The sequence below is a fragment of the Capra hircus genome, chromosome 9 (genome assembly GCF_001704415.2).
Source record: "Capra hircus breed San Clemente chromosome 9, ASM170441v1, whole genome shotgun sequence".
Lineage (NCBI taxonomy): Eukaryota > Metazoa > Chordata > Mammalia > Artiodactyla > Bovidae > Capra > Capra hircus.
In genome coordinates, this window is record NC_030816.1 from 55794930 (window position 1) to 55816186 (window position 21257).

Here is a 21257-nt window from a genome sequence, read left to right on the forward strand (position 1 = left end):
TCAGGTTTGGTGGGAATATCAAAGAAGCAGTTTTGGGGGTGGAAAATAACTTCTTTACCATCTTTAGTTCAGTGTTTGGAGGCCTTTGAAATAAACTGAAAAAGGACAGATTAGAAGAGGAAAGAAAAATGAATTTAATGCATGTATGCATAGGAGTTCAGAAAGAATTATGACTCAAAGAGGAAGTTAGGATTTGGAGCTTTTATGCCATCTTAATAGGGAATGGGGAGGGCCAGAGGGACACCTCTGGGAGAACAAATAACTTCCTAGAAGGGGAGTAGAAAGAAAGAGCACTGAAGGAAAAAATGACTTTTTGAAAGATAAGTAGACCTTAGGAGAATAGATGGGATATATAAAGGTTTTGTGCCTGTTTGGTTGTAATACTAACTTCTTCTTCTGAAAGAGAAGATTGTTGTTCCCAGGGATGGGATTTATGACAATTGAACTTTTTAGTTCTTTTGAGAGGCTCTGCTTTTAGGCAGATAAGGGATTTTAGGAACTCAGATGGCTTTAGCTTAAAATCATTTTTATGCCACAGTGGCTTATTCTGGATCCCTTCCTGGCACTGTATTCTCATTGTGTCATTTAGTGTACAATTTCAGTTCATCTTGTGATAATGATGCTCACTTTGATCCCTTGATAAAGGGGTATCTGCCATTGTAAAGTTTCACATTGTTTTTCATTTTTAGTTAATAAGTAGTTTGTGAGGGGTGCTTTGAATTTATGCAAATATCTTTAAATTTACAAATATGTGAGTTTTTGTTACTATGGTCACCTGGTTTAATAGGTTATAATCCACTGTGCTGTGCTGTGCTTAGTCGTGTCTGACTCTTTGTGACCCCATGGACCCCATGTGACCCCATGTGACCCCATGTGACCCCACGGGCTATATGTAACTCACTAGGCTCCTCTGTCCATGGGGATTCTCCAGGCAAGAATAGTGGAGTGGGTTGCCATGCCCTTCTCCAAGGGATCTTCCCAAACTCAGGGATTGAACCCAGATTTCCCTCATTGCAGAAACATTACTGTCTGAGCCACCAGGGAAGCCCAAGAATACTGGAGTGGGTAGCCTATCTCTTCTTCAGGGGATCTTCCTGACCCAGGAATCGAACCAGGGTCTCCTGTATTGCAGGCTGATTCTTTACCTGCTGGGCTACCAGGGAAGCCCTAAAATCTCTACTATCATATATTCTGATGCTCAGTTATCCCATATTTGGCTAGTGGTAGCTTATTCAAACTGACTTTTCTGTTGACACACCCCCATTATTCTTTGAGCATTTCCTTGCTTTCTGGAAAGCACATGTTGTTTTGAGATCATCTTATACTTTCCTTGCCTTAGTTCTGAAATTAGCCATTTTCCCAGAAGCCCCGATTCTTAGAAACCAAGATCTGGATGACAGGCATGCTCATTGCTATCAGGGTGTTGGCTGCTGCTCACAGACCCTCTTAGTATGTATATAATCTCTCATCATTGCTGCTCCCACTCTATCTCTTGGGGACACCCTCTTCATTATCAGTGCTCTGATTCTCTTCACTGGGCTCCTGTGCAATAACTCTCCTTCCTCATGTTGCCCAGATCTCAATACCCACATCAGACCATCTTGCCCCCTCCCACAGGGAGTGCTACATCATGTTGCTCAGGCTCTGATACCATGTGCTGGGTCACAGCCCCAGGTAGAAATACTCTTTGCTTCCCTTGGGCTCTGAAACTCTGTAACTGGACACTTGCCCCTCCTGCTTCCCATGGGGATGCCTTCTTTCCTCCACTCAAAGTTTGACACCTAGGCTGGAGCTGCCACCCGTCTGAATGTACATCGTCCTCATCCTAACCAGGATCCAGGACTCCACTCTCGGTTATCACGGTTCCTCTACTTCTGTGTGAATTTCTGCCTTGCTCAGCTCCACCAAATGACTTCAGAAATGAATTGTTCATGAAGGGGAATGGAGCTCAATTACATTTTAAAGTGTGGATTTAGAAGTTACCTAATAATTTACCAAACTTGGAAAATCTGCAGTCATATTTTTTAACCAAGACTCTGGAACATATAATTGAAAAGAAATTATTGCATGAGTCCGTGTGTCAGTTTTTTAAAGATTTATTTTTAATGTAAAGGTACATATTTTAATAAGGCAAAGCTCTGATGTTTAATCAAGTCTGCACTCAATGAGAAACAGACACATTTACAGCTTATCTTCTCCAAAATGTACACTTGCATTAATTACTTAGAAATAAGTTGTCTTCAGAGAATTTTGTGTCCCAAACCCATGAAGAAAATTTCAGAATCCCAAGTAGCAGTGAGTTCCTCATTTACATTTCATCAGACTTGTGGTCTTCTAAATTAGACAAAAAGGTCTAAGTTATTTTCTGTTTCACACATGGAATGTATACTTAGGACATGGAATTTATATTTCCAACCCAGATTTTGACCCTAGAACTACCTTCAAACTCCCTCTGTTTCCGACTACCCTTCAGTTTCAGTTGTGCCCTGAGATGCTTGTGACATAAAATGCAGATGTCAAGTAGGCATCCCCTATGTTTCATGCTCCTATAGCCAGTGCCTATGTGACATCTCCCTTCTGATGTGTCACGGGCGTCTCATGGGCTTCCTGGTGACTCCAAGATAAAGAATCTGCCTGCAGCACAGCAGACTCAGGTTCAAACCCTGGGTCGGGAAGATCCCTTGGAGAAAGGAGTGACTAACTCAACATGTCCATATCTGAATTTGTGACTCTTGATACTGCCCTCTGAGCACAAATCTTCTTTCCAATCTCAGTGAATGGCAGAACCACCCCCACGCAACCCTGGCCAGAAATCTGGAAATGTTCTTGGTTCTTCTTTTCTTTTATGGAGAATGAAGTGAAGTGAAGTGAAGTGAAGTCGCTCAGTCGTGTCCGACTCTTTGCGACCTCGTGGACTGTGGCCTACCAGTCTCCTCCCTCCATGGGATTCTCCAGGCAAGAGTACTGGAGTGGGTTGCCATTTCCTTCTCCAGGGGATCTTCCTTACCCAGGGATCGAACCAGGGTCTCCAGCATTGCAGGCAGACGCTTTACCCTCTGAGCTACCAGGGATGCCCTTATGGAGAATAGATCAGTGTATTCTGTGGTCTGTTCTGTTTTTTCAGCACTTCCTGTCTCAAGCCTAGTCCAGCCACCACCGTCTCTCACCTGGTATGCTTCTTACTCCATTCTTGTCACCTTGTGATTCATTATCCTCACAGCTGTCAAAGTGATGTCTGTACATTGGATCATCTTCCTAACCTACTTAAACACACTAAACAAATTCCACAATTCTTATATACACCTGCGTGACCAGCCCCCTGCTCATCTCTCTAGCTTCATCTTGTGTGCTTCATTCCCAAGCACTTGGCCTTCTTTCTGTTCCTAGACCATAACAAATATTGCTACCTTAGAACTTTTGAATATCATCTCCTTAAAATATCATTAACTTCCTTGTTCCAAACAGAACCTTTGTATCTTTATACTAGAGCCAAATGCTTACTGATGAGTATGATCTGGGGACCAATTACTGTTCTCTTACATATTACTTATTTTGTACTCAAAGGAGAATTTCAGTGACAGTATGAGATAATTGTTAAACTCAATTTACTATTAAGAAAATAACATTAAAGTTGCTTCCAACTGCTTCCAAAATAAAAATCTTAATAAAAGTCAATATAATTATGACATTTAAAATGTAAAAAAGAAAAAAAGGAACTGTGTCTATAAAATATTCAGTATATGAAACACTTTGAAACCTTAGAAGGAAAGAGAATTCAATGTATTATTGTTACCAAATTATTGCTAGTTTAATTTTCACAAGACTCATTTCAGTAAAGATGGTGAATTTTTATTAAATTTATGGTGGTATTAAATTATGGTGGTGTTAAATTTATGGTGGTATTTTATTAAATTTATGGTATTTATGGTGTTCATAATACCATAAAATAATTCCTTATGTGTACATTGCACAATCCAGCGTGTGCATGCATTGTTTTTCTTGAATTCTGACTCATGAGCACAGAGAAGTGACTTGTAGCATTACTTGGCCAAGTCCAGTTCTTTAGATTTCATCTTCATTCAAGAAATATTATCTGGAAGTATATTGTGCTACTTTGCCTACAAAGGTCCATATAGTCAAAGCTATGTTTTTTTGCAGTAGTTATGTATGGATATGAGAGCTGGACAATAAAGACAGCACCAAGAAATTTATACCTACAAACTGTGGTGCTGGAGAAGACTTGGAAGTCTCTTGGACAGCAAGGAGATCCAACCAGTCAATCCTAAAGGAAATCAATCCTGAATGTTCATTGGAAGGACTGATGCTGAAGCTGAAGCTCCAATACTTTGGCCACCTAATGCGAAGAACTGACTCACTGGAAACAGCCGTGATGCTGGGAAAGACTGAAGCAAGAGGAGAAGGGGACGACAGAGGATGAGGTGTTTGGATGGCATCACTGACTCAATGGACATGAGTTTGAGCAAACTCCAGGAGATGATGAAGGACAGAGAATCCTGGTGTGCTGTAGTCCACCGGGTTGCAAAGAGCTGGACATGACTGAGTGACTGAACAACAAATATTGTGCACCCTGTAGAGAGGACAGGATAAAACTGGAAACTGAAGGGATGAACCATTTAGTATGTGCTTCTCAATTCTGTGTGCTTGACTTACCAACAGTAAGCTTCATTATTAATGAATTGCACCATTACTTGGTGAAGAAGTCAGTTCTTTATAATTTAAAGAAAACTACACGTCAGTAGTTAGCAAAAAAGAGAATCAAAGTCGCCATAACACAATAGATCCTTAACTTTTGAAAGGACATTGGTACTCCTTGGAACCCCGTTTTTGTAGTTTACTAAATAATTACAAGAAATGTGCCCCCCTTTCCTGCTCATGAGATCTATTTTTCTCTACTTAGGTGTCATTAGATGTCTCCTTTCCACTGCCCACAAGACAGTTCTTGGAGAGTGTCTGAGATTGTGCCCTTAAAAAGGACAACTGAAATCTGATGCGTCAATGAGTTACTGTGCTGTGTGTGTGTAAGGAAATGAAAATTTATCATCTTTATTGAAACAAATCATTTGAAAATTAACTGGAAATAATTTGGTTAACAATAATACACTGAATTCCCTTTTCTTCCAAGGCTTCAAAGTATTTCATATACTGAATATTTTGTAGACATTGCAGCCTTTTTTCTTTTTGCATTTTAAATGTCATAATTACAATGATTTTCATTAAGACATTTATTTTGGAATCAAGCTTTTTGGGGTTGTTGTTTTCTTAATAGTAAATTAAGCTTAGCAATTATTCCATACTAATTGCTACTGAGATTCTCTTTCAGGTTATGAAATAAATAATACTGTAAGAGAACAGAAACTAGTTCCAAAACACATTCATCATTTACTATTTGACTATTGTAAAAACACCAAGATTCTATTTCACTGAGGAAAGCAACATTATTATGATTCATAGTCATTAAGCTTCATGCTTATTTTATGGATTGAATTTTTAGCTTTTGATAATCATGTGTATATGTCTGTGTGTATGTGCACTGTCAATTAACAATAAGTCTGTAGGAATGTAAGATCCAATAACATGTTCAAAACTTAAATTTACTTTCCAACAGCTTCGTTTCATTTGTTCCTCATCTCTCTCAAAGTTGCTGTCATCCGCATCTAATTGCTCAAGCCAGCCACTGGGCATTGTCTTGACAATTTCGTCTCCTTTGCCTTCCACATCTACTCTAATGCCAAGATCTGTTTATTCTACCTTTTAAACTGTCTTCTTAGTTCTTCCACTCGTTGACCCCATAGCTGCCACCTTGATTCAAAGTATCATCTCTTACCTTGATTGCTGTCGGGCTTCTTAACTGTTCTTCCGAGACTGTTTTTGCCTCCTTTCCATATAGCAGCAGGAATCTTATAATAATGCAGATCTGATCCTAGTCTGGACTTCCCAGGAGGCTCAGTGGTAAAGAATCCGCCTACCAGTGCAGAAGATGCTCTTAAGACTCAGGTTTGATCCCTAGGTTGGGAAGATCCCCTGGAGGAGCAAATGGCAACCCACTCCAGTATTCTTGCTTGAAAAATCCCATAGACAGAGGAGCCTGGTGGGCCACAGTTCATGGGGTCGCAAACAGTCGAATACAACTGAGCACGCATGATCCTGCTCTGTCTCCGCATGAAGCCCATTCACTCTGGCTCCTAAGGGAAAGTTCACAGCTTTGCGATCTGTGAAACTGCATGTGATTTTGCCCCTACTGCCTTTCACTCATCCCTTTGTCAGAGCGCCACCGCTTCTGTTCATTTCTTTGAGAACCGGGTACTTGATCCTTTCAGCATCTTAGAACATGCTGTTTGCCCCTCTCTTCTGTACACTGTCTCAATGTGAAGTCTGATCCTTATACTTCTCAGACTAAGATAGGCCACCTTGACATTCACTTCCACGCCATCCTACATTTTCCCTTCTTAACACACGTAATACATAATTACTTATTCGAAGTCTAGCTTTTCCATTCAACAGATAAATCTAAGGAGGTGAAGATCAACTCCTTAGAGTTGCTCATTTTATTCCTTACCCCGCTGAGTGCTTGGCACATAGTGAACGCACAGGAAGCATTCACAGGGTGAATGAAGATGAATGAATGGGAGACGCATATGAATATTACTCAGATATTTACTTTTGGTGTCGAATTGTGACAATTGACGTTCAAAAAAATCAAATAATGAACATTTGAGGCCAGGTGAGTGGTGCTTTTTGAAAGTTTGTTTGAAAGTATCATCAGCAGTCATGTCTACTAGGGTTCTTGGCAATGTATGGGTACATATAGAAAGAATCTTTCAGGTGAAGAAACTTAAATATATTGGTAAGCCCTGGACAAGTGAAAAGGATTCCTTTTGAGAATACACATGGAATGTAAAATCTAGAAGAGATTGTGTTCCCATAAGCGTTTTCTTATAGCTGTTTAGTCATCTAAACAACTCTCAAACATATGAAGGATGATTACATAATAACTTTAGACTCACTGGAAATTTGCAGATGTATCAAGAATGCAGCAAAAGAAGAAATAGGCACACACCCCAAAAGTCAGGAAGCAAGTCAAATAGATGTCATAAAGCCCAAAGCATATGTATTCTCAATTCCAACTTTGATTGCTCTTATTTTGCACATAGTATCAATACACCTATTTCTTGGCTTTTTCATTTCTAAAATCAAAGCCCCAGACAGGAACTGGAGAGGGAAAGAAGTTGTAGGAATCCACTGTTCCCCGTGGCAAGGTTAGCAGACAGCAGAGTCATCTCGCCCTCCTCCAGACTTCTGTGGAAATTGACTGCATGGCAGCACTAACCATATTCACCTAGTGGCATGATTATGCTTTTAAAAAGTCATTTTCCATTCTTGATCATAAGCTTGTAAGGAAAAACCTTGACTTTTTACAAGGATTTCAGAGAATCACACAAAACCGTGTCATAGTTGATATTTATAATCAAAACAAAGCAAAACAACTCTGAGTCATCAAGAGAAAATTAAATTATGTTCAATATTGTTTGAGGAGGCTGGAAAGAAATACTATATTTTAGAAATGTTTTCTTCTCTAGTAATGGAAATAAAAAGCTTTTCTTCTAAAAGAGCTGAATATAAAGTTATTGCCTCCATTTTTTAGAGCCATTCATAAACAATGGAGTGTCTCAGAGATAAAGTTTTATTATTTACTACTTCTAATTCTATTGATGTTTAGTTCAGAAACCCTTTAAACAACCTAGCTGATAGCAATGAAGAAGACATTCATACAAGTAAAAACTTGAAGCTGTTACTTAAATTATTATCTCAAGATCACAGCTATTAAAGACCAGAAATGTTTGGTCTTTCTGGAAACAGTTAGCCATAAAAACAGTGTAGCATTGTGCTAAAATCACAAGCTTTAGTCAGAAACATCCTAGTTTGTATCTTTCCTTTGGTCAATACCAACTGAGCCACAGTGGGCAATGTGCTTACTCTCTTTAGGTGAGAGAAAACTGAACAACTACTGTTTGTTGTTATTATTTAGTTGCTAAGTCATGTCCGACCCTTTGCCACCCCATGGACTGCAGCATGCCAGGCTTCTCTGTCGTTCACTATCTCCTGGAGTTTGCTGAAACTCATGTCCATTGAGTCATGAGTTGTGGTGATGCTATCTAACCATCTCATCCTCTATCTTCCCCTTCTCCTGTCCTCAGTCTTGCCCAGCATCAAGGTCTTTTCCAATGAGTCAGCTCTTAGCATCAGGTTGCCAAAGTATTGGAGCTTCAGCTTCAGCATCAGTCCTTCCAATGAATTTTAAAGGTTGATTTCCTTTAAGATTGACTGGTTTGATCTCCTTGCAGTCTAAGGGACTCTGAAGCTATGACAAGCCTAGGCAATGTATTAAAAAGCAGAGACTTTACTTTGCCAACAAAGATCCATAACATCAAAGCTGTGGTTTTTCCAGTAGTCATGTACGGATGTGAGAGCTGGACTATAAGGAAGGCTGAGTGCCAAAGAATTGATGCTTTTGAATTGTGATGCTGGAGAACAGCAACTATTAGTCATGTGATATTATCACTTATCAGCTTGGCTAAGTATGAGCTGGAGCCAGGAGGAGAAATCTTTGAGAAATCAGCTAATGCATTTCCTTTGGGTTTTGAAGCCAGTGTGTGTGTATGTATTAGTTACTCAGTTGTGTCTGACTCTTTGTGACCCCATGGATTGTGGCCCACCAGGCTCTTCTGTCCATGGTATTCTCTGGGCAAGAATACCAGAGTGGTTTGCCATTTCCTTCTCCAGGGGATCTTCCCATCCCAGGGATCGAACCTGAGTTTCCTGCATTGTAGGCCAATTCTTTATTGTCTGAAACACCAGGGAAGCCCAAGGATCAGGTATTAAATAAAAAGACATTTCCCAATGACACCAACCCTGTGTGTTTTAGTAAGTTATTTTTTAATTCATCTGACCCTCAGTTTCTCTGGGTATAACATTGGAATAACAGTAGTACCTATCTGTATCAGTCAGAATAGATCATGTACAATAAGAAACCGTCCCCAAATCTCAATGATTTAAAATAACAAAATGTATTTCTCATTCACTCATGTCAGTTGTGGGTTGACCAGTAGCTCTTTCACATCATCCTTATATGAGAACCAGGAGTGACTGACATTTTTAATCTAGAAGGTTGTCAATCATCATGGCCAAGGGGAAGAGATCATAGCAAATCACAGATTGATTCCTAAAGGTTTTTGCTAGAAAAAGACATAAATATGTCTCCACTTACATTTGACAGACCATGGCAATTCATCTCTCTTGCTTGACATTATGGAGTTGGGACAATGAAATCCAACAGTGGGTCAACAGGTCTGGAAAAAGAACTGAACTGTTGGTAAACAGCCCTAATGATCACCACCTGGATTTATTAGGATTGTCAGGAGGGTTCATTTAGTGAATGCAAAGCACTAAGGCTCATTCCTGGTACCTTACAAGAACTAAGTAAATGCTAGGGACTGTTATGATGTACATTGATTACAAACTTTATTCAGAATGATGACTTGAACTTTATTTTAGTGTCCCTTAAAGAAAAAAATTTTTGAGCATTCTTTGACATTGCCTTTCTTTGGAATTGGAATGAAAACTGACCTTTTCCAGTCCTGTAGCCACTGCTGAGTTTTCCAAATTTGCTGGCATGTTGAGTGCAGCATTTTCACAGCATCATCTTTCAGGATTTGAAATAGCTCAACTGGAATTCCATCACCTCCACTAGCTTTGTTCGTAGTGATGTTTCCTAAGGCCCACTTGACTTCACATTCCAGGATGTCTGGCTCTAGGTGAGTGATCACACCATCGTGATTATCCAGGTTGTGAAGATCTTTTTTGTACAGTTCTTCTGTGTATTCTTGCTACCTCTTCTTAATATCTTCTGCTTCTGTTAGGTCCCTACCATTTCTGTCCTTTATCGAGCCCATCGTTTCATGAAATATTCCCTGGTATCTCTAATTTTCTTGAAGAGATCTCTAGTCTTTCCCATTCTATTGTTTTCCTCTATATCCTTGCATTGATCACTGAGGAAGGCTTTCTTATCTCTCCTTGCTATTCTTTGGAACTCTGCATTCAAATGAGTATATCTTTCCTTTTCTCCTTTGCTTTTTGCTTCCCTTCTTTTCACAGCTATTTGTAAAGCCTCCTCAGACAGCCATTTTGCATTTTTGCATTTCTTTTTCTTGGGGACGGTCTTGATTCCTGTCTCCTGTACAATGTCATGAACCTCCATCCATAGTTCATCAGGCACTATATCAGATCTAGTCCCTTAAACCTAATTCTCACTTCCACTGTATAGTCATAAGGGATTTGATTTAGGTCATACCTGAATGGTCTAGTGGTTTTCTCCACTTTCTTCAATTTAAGTCTGAATTTGACAATAAGGAGTTCATGATCTGAGCCACAGTCAGCTCCCAATCTTGTTTATGCTGACTGTGTAGAGCTTCTCCATCTTTGGCTGCAAAGAATATAATCAATCTGATTTCGGTGTCGACCATCTGGTGATGTCCATGTGCAGAGTCTTCTCTTGTGTCATTGGAAGAGGGTGTTTGCTATGACCAGTGCATTCTCTTGGCAGAACTCTATTAGCCTTTGCCCTGCTTCATTCTGTACCCCAAGGCCAAATTTGCCTATTACTCCAGGTGTTTCTTGACTTCCTACTTTTGCATTCCAGTCCCCTATAATGAAAAGGACATCTTTTTTGGGTGTTATTTCTAGAAGGTCTTGTAGGTCTTCATGGAACGGTTCAACTTCAGCTTCTTCAGTGTTACTGGTCAAGGCATAGACTTGGATAAGGCAGAGGAACCAGAGATTAAATTGCCAGCATCTGCTGGATCATCAAAAAATGATGATCCAAGAGAGTTCCAGAAAAACATCTATCTCTGCTTTATTGACTGTGCCAAAGCCTTTGACTGTGTGGATCACAATCAACTGTGAAAAATTCTGAAAGAAATGGGAATACCAGACCACCTGACCTGCCTCTTGAGAAACCTGTATGCAGGTCAGGAAGCAGCAGTTAGAATTGGACATGGAACCACAGACTGGTTCCAAGTAGGAAAAGGAGTACGTCAAGGCTGTATATTGTCACCCTGCTTATTTAACTTATATGCAGAGTACATCATGAGAAATGCTGGGCTGGTGGGAACACAAGCTGGAATCAAGATTGCCAGGAGAAATATCAATAACCTCAGATATGCAGATATGCTTATGGCAGAAAGTGAAGAAGAACTAAAGAGCCTCTTGATGAAAGTGAAAGAAGAAAGTGAAAAAGTTGGCTTAAAGCTCAACATTCAGAAAACTAAGATCATGGCATCTGTTCCCATAACTTCATGGCAAATAGATGGGGAAACAATGGAAACAGTGGCTGACCTTATTTTTCTGGGCTCCAAACTCACTGCAGATGATGACTGCAGCCATGAAATTAAAAAAACGCTTGCTCCTTGGAAGAAACGTTATGACCAACCTAGACAGCATATTCTAAAGCAGAGACATTACTTTGTCAACAAAGGTCCATCTAATCAAGGCTATGGTTTTTCCTGTGGTCATGTATGGATGTGAGAGTTGGACTATAAAGATAGCTAAGTGCTGAAAAATTGATGCTTTTTCACTGTGGCATTAGAGAAGACTCTTGAGAGTCCCTTGGACTGCAAGGAGATCCAACCAGTCCATCGTAAAGGAAATCAGTCCTGGGTGTTCATTGGAAGGACTGATGTTGAAGCTGAAACTCCGATACTTTGGCTACCTGATGCGAAGAGCTGACTCATTTGAAAAGACCCTGATGCTGGGAAAGATTGAGGGCAGGAGGAGAAGGGGACGACAGAGGATGAGATGGTTGGATGGCATCATCAACACAATGGACATGGGTTTGAGTGGACTCCGGGAGATGGTGATGGACAGAGAGGCCTGGCGTGCTGTGGTTCATGGGGTTGCAAAGAGTCGGACATGACTGAGTGACTGAACTGAACTGAAATGAAAATTTTAAAGTAAACCCTGTGTCTAAGAAAAAATAGAGCTGTATAAGGAAGCATTACGCATTCCTTCATAACCTGGCATGAAGGAAATGCCTCAGTGTGCTGGACAAACTCAGCATCAGGCCTTGGATGACTTAGATGTTACAGTAGTCAGTTATTCTTTCTGTCCAGTTGGGAAATTTGTTATTTATAAACTGCTAAATAACAAAGACATTTGAAATTATACATTTTATGTTATGGAGCCAACTTCATCATTTTTGAGTGTCCAACCCTTTTTCTGCACGTTCCTTGTAAAGGTAATGTGTATTAAAATGGTGGATATCTAAAGCTGAATCAAAGCTGCAAAGCCTTGCTTATGGTTCAGGGTTTCTTCCAAGTTGAAGATAGGCACGTCCGATAATAGTCAAATTTATTTAGGCAAAAATAGGTCTTCTTAGGTTTTAGAGTCCTCCTTCATTTCCCTTTCTTCTTGAGAGGGGACCTTGCTCTTGCCTATTTTTTTCAGTTATTTCCGTTAAACAGGAAGAAATCAGTCTTTGAGTCATTGTGATGGACGGTTGATTGGCTACATTTTAGCACAAATGACTTTTTGTGTTAGTTGGCTCTTTAGTCTTAAATGCGTTATTCTGGCCTGTGAGCTTCTCTACAGTGAAGACTGTCATCCTTGGGCTTGGGTCCCCAGTGCCCAGAAGCATCTGCAACTTGGTCTTCATTAACTGTGAGTGAAGAACAGAATGACTGTACAACAAAGGTATTGTTCCCAATTGAAACTATTTTAGGCATCAAGAGAACAAGGGGGCATTTTCTTAGTGCCAGGCCCCTGAAATCCTATGCAAATTTTCTTTATCCTTTCTCATCTCTTTCGGCCTCATGGCTGGTGGCGACCATTAGGGAAACAAAAAGGGGATCTCTTGAACCTCCAGCACTGCTGCACACTGTTGCCTCAAGCCATATTTCTCTAATAACAACATTCCCTTCCCCGCTTCCTTCCACCCCTGATAAAGCATCTGTTTTAGAAGAAATAGTCAGCAGTCCTCTGCCACTGTTTGATCAGTGTAAAGACTGGGTCTGTTAAGAAAATCCCTTCATCTCAGTGGCTCTCAAACTTCAGTAGCATCCACATCACATAGAGGGCTTGTGGAAACAGATTGCTGAGCCCATCCCCAGGGTTCCTGATGCAGTAGGTCGCAGTAGGCCCAGTAATCTGCATTTCTAACAAGCTCATGAGTTGCACCAATGCTGCCCTACTTTGAGCGCACTACTCCATCTGAACTGCCCCAGGGCTCCTTCCCCATCCCGCCCCCAAATTTCCCAGTGCTAGTTTTTCTCCAGGTACTGGTTTTGCTTTTTCGTATTGCTTTTGAACTATTGGAATATTCCTCATTATTTCTCTTTCTGATACTTTATGTATCTACCCAAATGTTGTTTGGATTGTTATGGATTATGAATTATTACTCTTGTGAACTGTCTTATCCCAGAAGACTTTCTAGAGAGAGCAATCTGAGGGAGTTGCCTGCCCAGCTCATATGAAGGCTGTATTTGGTCAGTAAAGGGATGGTTTCCTTATAGCAAACATTTGGGCCCTTTAACTAATTATTTAAGAAATGTATCATTTTTGTTGTTGTTGTCATACTCCTGGTATCTAGCTTATTAGCTGGTCAGCCTTTTAGAAATCATTAAAAAAAGAATCACTTCAGTCTATTGGTGAAAGATAAAATTAATGTGTCTGCAGTTTTGCACAAGGAGTTTTGTCATTTAGTTGACTGCTTCAAGCTTTAAATTCATGGTTGTAGCTCTTAAGTTGATCTTGACAAAACAACAGAGTAATTTGACTTTTAAGAATAAAGACGCATGTGAGCCTAAAGAAATGAAAGTCCAGGGACTTCCCTGGTGGCTCAGTGGTAAAGAATCCACCTGCCAATGCAGGGGACATGGGTTCAATCCCTGATCCAGGAAGATTCCCCATGATGTGGAGCAACTAAGCCCATGTGCCCTGACTACTGAGCCTGTTCTCTAGAGCCCAGGAGCCACAACTGTGGAACTCACGTGCTGCACCTGCTGAAGCTTGCACACGCTAGAGCCCTGCAACGAGAGACGCCACTGCAGTCAGAAGCCCTTACACTGCAGTCAGAGAGCAGCCCTGCTCGCCTCAACTGGAGGAAAATCTGTGCAGCAGTGCAGACCCAGCAGTCAGAAATAAATACACAAACAAAATTCTCAAAAAAAAGAAAGTCTAGATTTTGAGTGATCTTCTGTTTGAAATGTTTGTTAATAAATGAGTAAACTAGAACTTACATTTAATGAGACCATAACGTCAGCTTTTTCCAGATGGCTTATCTGGGTATTTTCTTTATGCATATCTTTTCTCTGTGTATATCTCTAGTTAGAAGCGGGGCATTTGTGTACCTCAATAGGTAGATTATGGACAGCTGTGTACATTTTGGTGTCCATTCTCCAGCCCTGTGTGTGTGTGTAGTATATAAAATATATTTTTTTGAATAAATGAGAGCTTACTACATTTTTCTTTTTATATTAATTAGCATATTTATTGAACATTTCTTCCTGTATTAAATGATTTTATACATTTTTAAAACTGACTACATACTATCCCTTTATGTGAATGTATCCTAATTAGTAGATCAAATCATTGTGTTAATATAGTCAAAAGAAAACTATGTTGCCAAATTACCCTCTGGAAAGAGAGAAAAAACTTTTGTATAAACCTTACTAGCAAAAAACTTTTTGCTAATATTGCCTTAGTTTATACTTCTTATCTGATACTTTAGGTAAAAAGTGAAGTCTTTATATTGATTGGGTGTTAAAATAATATCTATGAGTTTAGGGTAAATAGGAGTCAATTTTTTATATTCTTTTCAGTTTGGGAAATAGATAGTCCAATCAGCAGCAATAAAAAGATGAAATACCAAAAATTATGCCCCAAAGTAATGAGATACATAAGAAACTAAATAGATTGAGTGTTGCCATCTGTTACTTTCTTTGGGGAACATTTGATCTTTATTTTATCTATGCATTGGGTGATATGGTATTTGTTTTTTTGTTTTGAGGAACTTGATTTCTTCTCACATACCATCTTGTTAATTTTTATGTAACTAGTTCTTATAAAGGTTAGAAGTTGAACTCATTTTGTCATCACAACACTTGGAAGTTATTGAGGGCGTGCCACTGTGCCATTCAGTTCAGAGATGCATATGATTTCATTCTTTAATGTGTTCTTTCTTTAAATGATAAACTTTGTTCTTTCTTGAAATAACGTATTTTCCTCACTACATTCTAAATTCATGATCATAAATTCTTCTTTCTCCCCTTATCTCCTTGTTTTCTCTCAGTCTTTCCAATTAGACCTCCTTCCCCTAATTCTGTTTCTGTTAACAAGCAGTACATTTGGAGGAGGAATCACATGATTTCAAGCTAAACAGCTCTGGACTTGAAATCTTGCTTTTCTACTTCTTCACTGTGTGCTGTTGAGCAAATTACCCTCTCTGAGCCTCAGTGAAATGGTACAGTTTTTCCTCACTCACAGACTTTTTCTGAAGATTAGATATGATGATATGTATTAAGTTCCTAAAAAAACTCAGTAAACACTAATACCTTTCTCATCTTAAATTTTTTTTTTTTTTCTTCTCAAGTTGCATCCTTTCCCCCAGAGTCTCCAGATAACTCATTTGAACTTCTTGGCAGTTCTCTTGGAAAAGATTCAGGATAAACCTTTTCCCCTTCTTTCTGGGATTCATCAGTATTAAAAAGTCACCATTTAACTAATATTTACTTTGATCTCAGTAAGTCCACAGAGTTTAGTTTAGTCAACTTTATTCTATTTAAGTCTGAATGAATCCTAAAATGACTTTTTAAGCAGGACATAGTCCTCAAGTCTTTTATAAGAAGGAATTACTATCTGAGATCACAGGTCAAGCAGAGAGCTATGATGGTAACGAGTGTCTCCAACAAGCAAAGCTTAAGTGTGTTACCACTGAATCCTGTGTTCTGCTTGGCAATTGCTGACAGAAAGTGACACTTCTTGGGTCTAAACTTCCAGCCAGTCTGAATTCACGCAAGTCCACTTGTGGCTTATCTTCCTTCTGTTTCCTCTGCCTGTCTGCTTTTGCTCCTCCCTTCTTTTAAGACAGCTTGAGGGTCATCTTCTTTATGAAATCTCTCCTACTCATTCCTTCTCCTCCCCCACCCCAAGGTCATTATCTCCTTTTGACCTTCTCCATACCCCATAAATACTTGCGTCATCGTGCCAAGAACATTTTTCAGTAATTGCTTGTCCTCCTGCTCTAGGCGCTCAGCCCGATAAGAGCACAGAGGATCTCAGATTTACTCTGAAGCTCTGGACAGTCTGTGTTCAGTTGGAAGAATTAGGAATGTTATTTGATTTGCTTAATTACTTGATTTCATTATCTTATACAGATTTTAAGAAGAAATGATGAAGAGTCCTCTTTATCATTCAAAAAGTAATAAAAAAAAAAGAATAATCCAGACACCCTATAAATAAATGGTTTAAAGCAAAAGATACTGAATCCTGAATAAGCTGGGTGACCAATTCTCTATACTGTTTTTGTTTTAAAGATACAACCAGTTCTTCAGGAAGTGATGTCATGGGCTACAGAAGATGTATAGTCAGAACTGGCGTTGGAGATCCTACAAAATAGTAGTTGTTGTTGTTTAGTTGCTAAATTGTGTCCAATTCTTTGTGACCCCATGGTCGCTAGCCTTCCAGGCTCCTCTGTCCATATTTCCCAGGCAAGAATACTGGAGTGGGTTGCCATTTACATCTTCCCAACCCAGGGATCAAAACTTACATATCAATTACATGTGCTCTTGGACTCTTTGTTCGTTGGTATGATGGGGATATTGATAACAGCTTTTCATAGTTATTGAGAATTTAATGAGACAATACGAGAATAAGCCAACCTATGTTTGGTTGAACTTCAAGAGGCTATAAATAAAATCTGTGGTATAAGCCTGTAACTCCAGAAAAAAAAAAATATATATATATATATACATGTGTGTGTGTGTGTACTCAGTACACAAATGAAAATTTACCACTATAACCCTACTAGTATTTGATTTTCATGAAAAAAATCAAGATTGAAAGCATTTTATTCATTCATCTGGAGGAAAATTCCTTTACAATGTTATGTTGGCTTCTGTGAACAACAAGGTGAATCAGTCATAATTATATATATATAGGTCCCCTCCCTCTGGAGCCTCCCTCCCTTGAAGGCATTTTAAAACTCAGATTGAAGTCCAGTGAACTGATTAGAAAGCCCAACCTTGGCATAAACTCATCTTAAATAAGCCCCAGGGATGTTAATGCCTTGAAGAAAAGTTAAATGTAAATATTAATAAACTAGTTACTCAGTCATGTCTGAATCTTTGAGACCCTGTGGACTGTAGCCCACCAGTTTCCTCCATTCATGGGATTCTCCAGGCAAGAATACTAGAGTAGGTAGCCATTCCCTTCTCCCAGGGTTCTTCCCGATCCAGGGATGGAACTCGGGTCTCTTGCATTGCAGGCAGATTCTTTACCGTCTGAGACATTAGATTAAGCATGGAAAAGGCACGTATGAGGTAACCCTTGAGTGCATGGATGGTTTCCATGCAGCTCCTGCCATAAAGACCTGCCAAGTCAGACCCGCGCACCGGGATAATTCATGGGTCTCTGTAGACATTAGCTGTGTTGCACATGAAGGATGAAACAGGTAAGTGGAGGGGGCAGAAGAGAGAGTTCATTGCAGAGTTTGAAAATTAAATAAAGTTTATTCTTGCTCCGTCATCTTTAGGAGAAAATGAATGTAACTCAGGTTAAGTGGAAGACCCCTTTCTGGAGCCCCAGCGCAGTTTCCCTCTCATAATGAAGCTAAAGATCACCATCCAGCCTTGGTGGCTGCATGCTTTATGGAAATAATAATTTTGAAGTTTCAGAGTACTTCTCCGTAAGGAGCTCATTTGCATAACTGTCAAAACTAGAGGTCAGAGTAACTGAAGGCTGTGAGCAAGGACTGAGCTTTGAGCAAAGGAAGCAAACCACACCACCTCCGAAAGCCAGAAGGGAGTTGTGTGAATAAGTTAGGATAACCCAGGCACAGAGATAGCTGATCAATCCCGATAAAAGATTTGCTTTACAATACACAGCATTATCCTTGAGAATATTCTAGATTATAAATTTCTTCAAGACAGACATCGGTTCTTATTTCATCCTTTATATTGCTTTGTATCCAGTAAATGCAGGTGTTGCCAGAAAAGGTAGAATTGTTTTCTGTGTTTCAAGATTGTGATGTACTGTAAGTAAACCTTTCGTTCGTGAATTTCTGGTTTAGTCGGTTTAGTGATTTTAGCCATTTTCTACTTTTTCAAGCTCTGCATTTTGGCCTCAAAGGTTATATTACACCTACTTTTAAATTAACAAGTCCACTGAATTACCCAAAGATCTAGTGGTCTACCTTTTATTCTATTTTCCAAGTTTCAGGATCTTTTTTGTTGTTGGTGGTCTATATTTCATTAGAGTCCCACAATGGAAATGAAATAAAAGCAAGGCATGCTTCATGCAGAGGTGAATAATTAGACGTGCAGAAAGTGAGTGCTCTGTTTCATATTCTCCACAACCCCACTCTTCAAGCATAAGCCTTGTTAACAGTGATGCCGCTTCCTACATCACTTCAGTGCATATCCAAACACATATCTGTATGTTTGCTGTAAATAGGACCTTACTCTTACAGTTGTTATAAAATCTCAAACATATGATGTGAATGTTTTTCCTTATTGGTCCATATTAGTCATTTTGAATACCTGAATAATATTCTATTATACAGATGCAGCACAGTCCTCTGTTGATGAGACTTAAGTTGTTTCCAAGCATTTTCTATTATTGTAGCACTGAATGCATGATTTTCCATGTACTTCTGCAAGTCTTCCTAAAGGAGGTCTTCTTAAAGTGAAATGGGGGGCATTGCAAAGAAAATGAACGTTTAAACTTTGGAAAGTCATTCCCATATAAACCTCAAAAAGATACCAATTTGTCCTCTCATGCCAGCTTGTTAGAGTTTGTTTTCTAGCGCCTCACCAGTAATGGGCATAATTAATCCCTGTTTTCCCCGCCATGTTTATCAATAGCTACTTTACTTCTTAAGTAGCTTTTGTTTGCATTTCTTTGCTTACTACTGAGATCCCCCCCCCCCCCGGCCTTTTTTATTGGAGTATAATTGCTTTACAGTGTTGTGTTAGTTTCTGCTGTACAACAAAGTGAATCAGTGTAAACATATATCTGCTCCCTCTTGAGCCTCCCACCCATCCCCACCATCCCACCCCTCTACGTCATCACACAGCACTGAGCTGAGCTCCTTGTGCTATACAGCCGCTTTCTGCTTGCTGTGAAGTCGCAGAGTTGGACATGACTAACGCGACTTAGCAGTAGTAGTAGTAGAAGTGTAATATTCCGGAGAAGGCGATGGCACCCCACTCCAGTACTCTCGCCTGGAAAATCCCATGGGCGGAGGAGCTTGGAGTCCATGGGGTCACTGAGGGTCAGACACGACTGAGCGACTTCACTTTCACTTTTCACTTTCATACGTTGGAGAAGTGTTCTTGCCTGGAGAATCCCACGGACTGATGGGCTGCCGTCTATGGGGTCACATAGAGTCGGCCACGACTGAGGCGACCTCGCAGCAGCAGTGTAATATACATCTCAATCCTACTCTCCCAGTTCCTCAGTCCTGCTGCCCTTTTCAGTTGTTAACTGGACATTTGAATTTTTTCTTCTGTGAATTGACTATGAACGTCTTTTGTCCATTTTTCTTTTGGATTGCTATCTCTCATAGGAAACTACCAAGAAAGCAAACCATTCTAAAGTATAACACATAGTTAAGCTAAAAATATTTCAGGCGTGATCCCAAAATGCCCTGCCCCTGTAGAAAATCATAATGTGCATGTATAATGTTTTTAGAAACACGGTGTTATGCCCCGTTGATTTTAGGTTAGGTCTCTCTTGAATCATTTTTACTGCTAAGCATTCTTTCCAGTCTTTTTCATATTCCTGACATTTCATGTAGTCTATCGTTATTCTCAGTTTTCTCTTTTTAGCTAATCTGTTTAGAGCCAGGATTTGTGGAAGATTCAGTCATCCCAGCAGCCCTCAGAGGACAAGTCCAGTCCTTATATGAATGTTTTTTTAAAAGAAATGAAAAGAAATAAGGATTTTAAGGAAATATATGGGAGTTGTTTATGCCTTCAGATAGTTAATGTTTGCAATAATAATCCATAGTTTTTTCCCCCAGTACATTTCTCCTCTACCACTTTTCCCACCTTTCCCTCTTCCTTATTTTCTACCTTTTGCCCATTTTCTCTGTCTCTCTTCTCCAGCAGCAGCTCTGAATCCATTAATTTTGTCTCTTGGAATTCTAGGTAGAAACTCTCAGTAAAATGGGTATCTATTGGTAATTCTTCAATGGTGAAACAGTGGTTGTTCTCATTCAGTAGACCAGAGAGAGGCAAGGATGTCCACTTATCCTGTTGTTTACTTGTTTGCCTTTGCTCTCTGGGTGGTAGGGGATATAGATAGGTAATAGCAATTGTAATTTAAACTTGGCCTTCCCTGGTGGCTTGGATGGTGAAAAGCCCACCTACAGTGCAGGAGACCTGGGTTTGATCCCTGGGTTGGGAAGACCCTTGGAGAAGGGAATGGTTACACCCTCCAGTATTCTTGCCTAGAGAATTCTATGGACAGAGGAGCCTGGTGGGCTGCAGTCCATGGGGTTGCAGAGAGTCAGACATGACTGAGTGAAGATTTAAACTTGGGAAAAGAGAAGCTAAAATATATCTGGATAATATAATTATATTTCTAGAACACCTAAGATAATGAACTGGAAAGTTTTTTCTTTTTTATTACTAAGTGAGCAAGTTCAGTAGAAGTAGCTTAGTTCAAAATTAATGTACAAAAATCAGTAGACTTCCTACATCCAAACAGCTACCTGAAGATAGAAATGATACTGACAGAAAACATACCAATGTGCAACAGAAATCCAGTGACAAAATACCCAAGAAATAAAAAGTAACAAAAAATAAGAAAGATCAATGTTTAAAAAAACTATGACATAAGACTTTTTAGATAAAATGCTTCAATGGTATAACAATGCCAAGTTTCCTTTGGCATGATCCCATAAAAATATTAACCAGATTTTTAAAAATCAAATTCATAAGTTCATAGGCAACATAAAATATGTA

The 21257-nt window shown here is 39.5% G+C and overlaps 1 protein-coding gene across 2 annotated transcripts in view; it reads left to right on the top strand.

Annotated features, from left to right (window-relative positions):
* Positions 1 to 21257, top strand: part of TMEM200A (transmembrane protein 200A) — an 89296-nt gene that overhangs the window by 48864 nt on the left and 19175 nt on the right. The gene's annotated exons all lie outside the window — the stretch shown is intronic.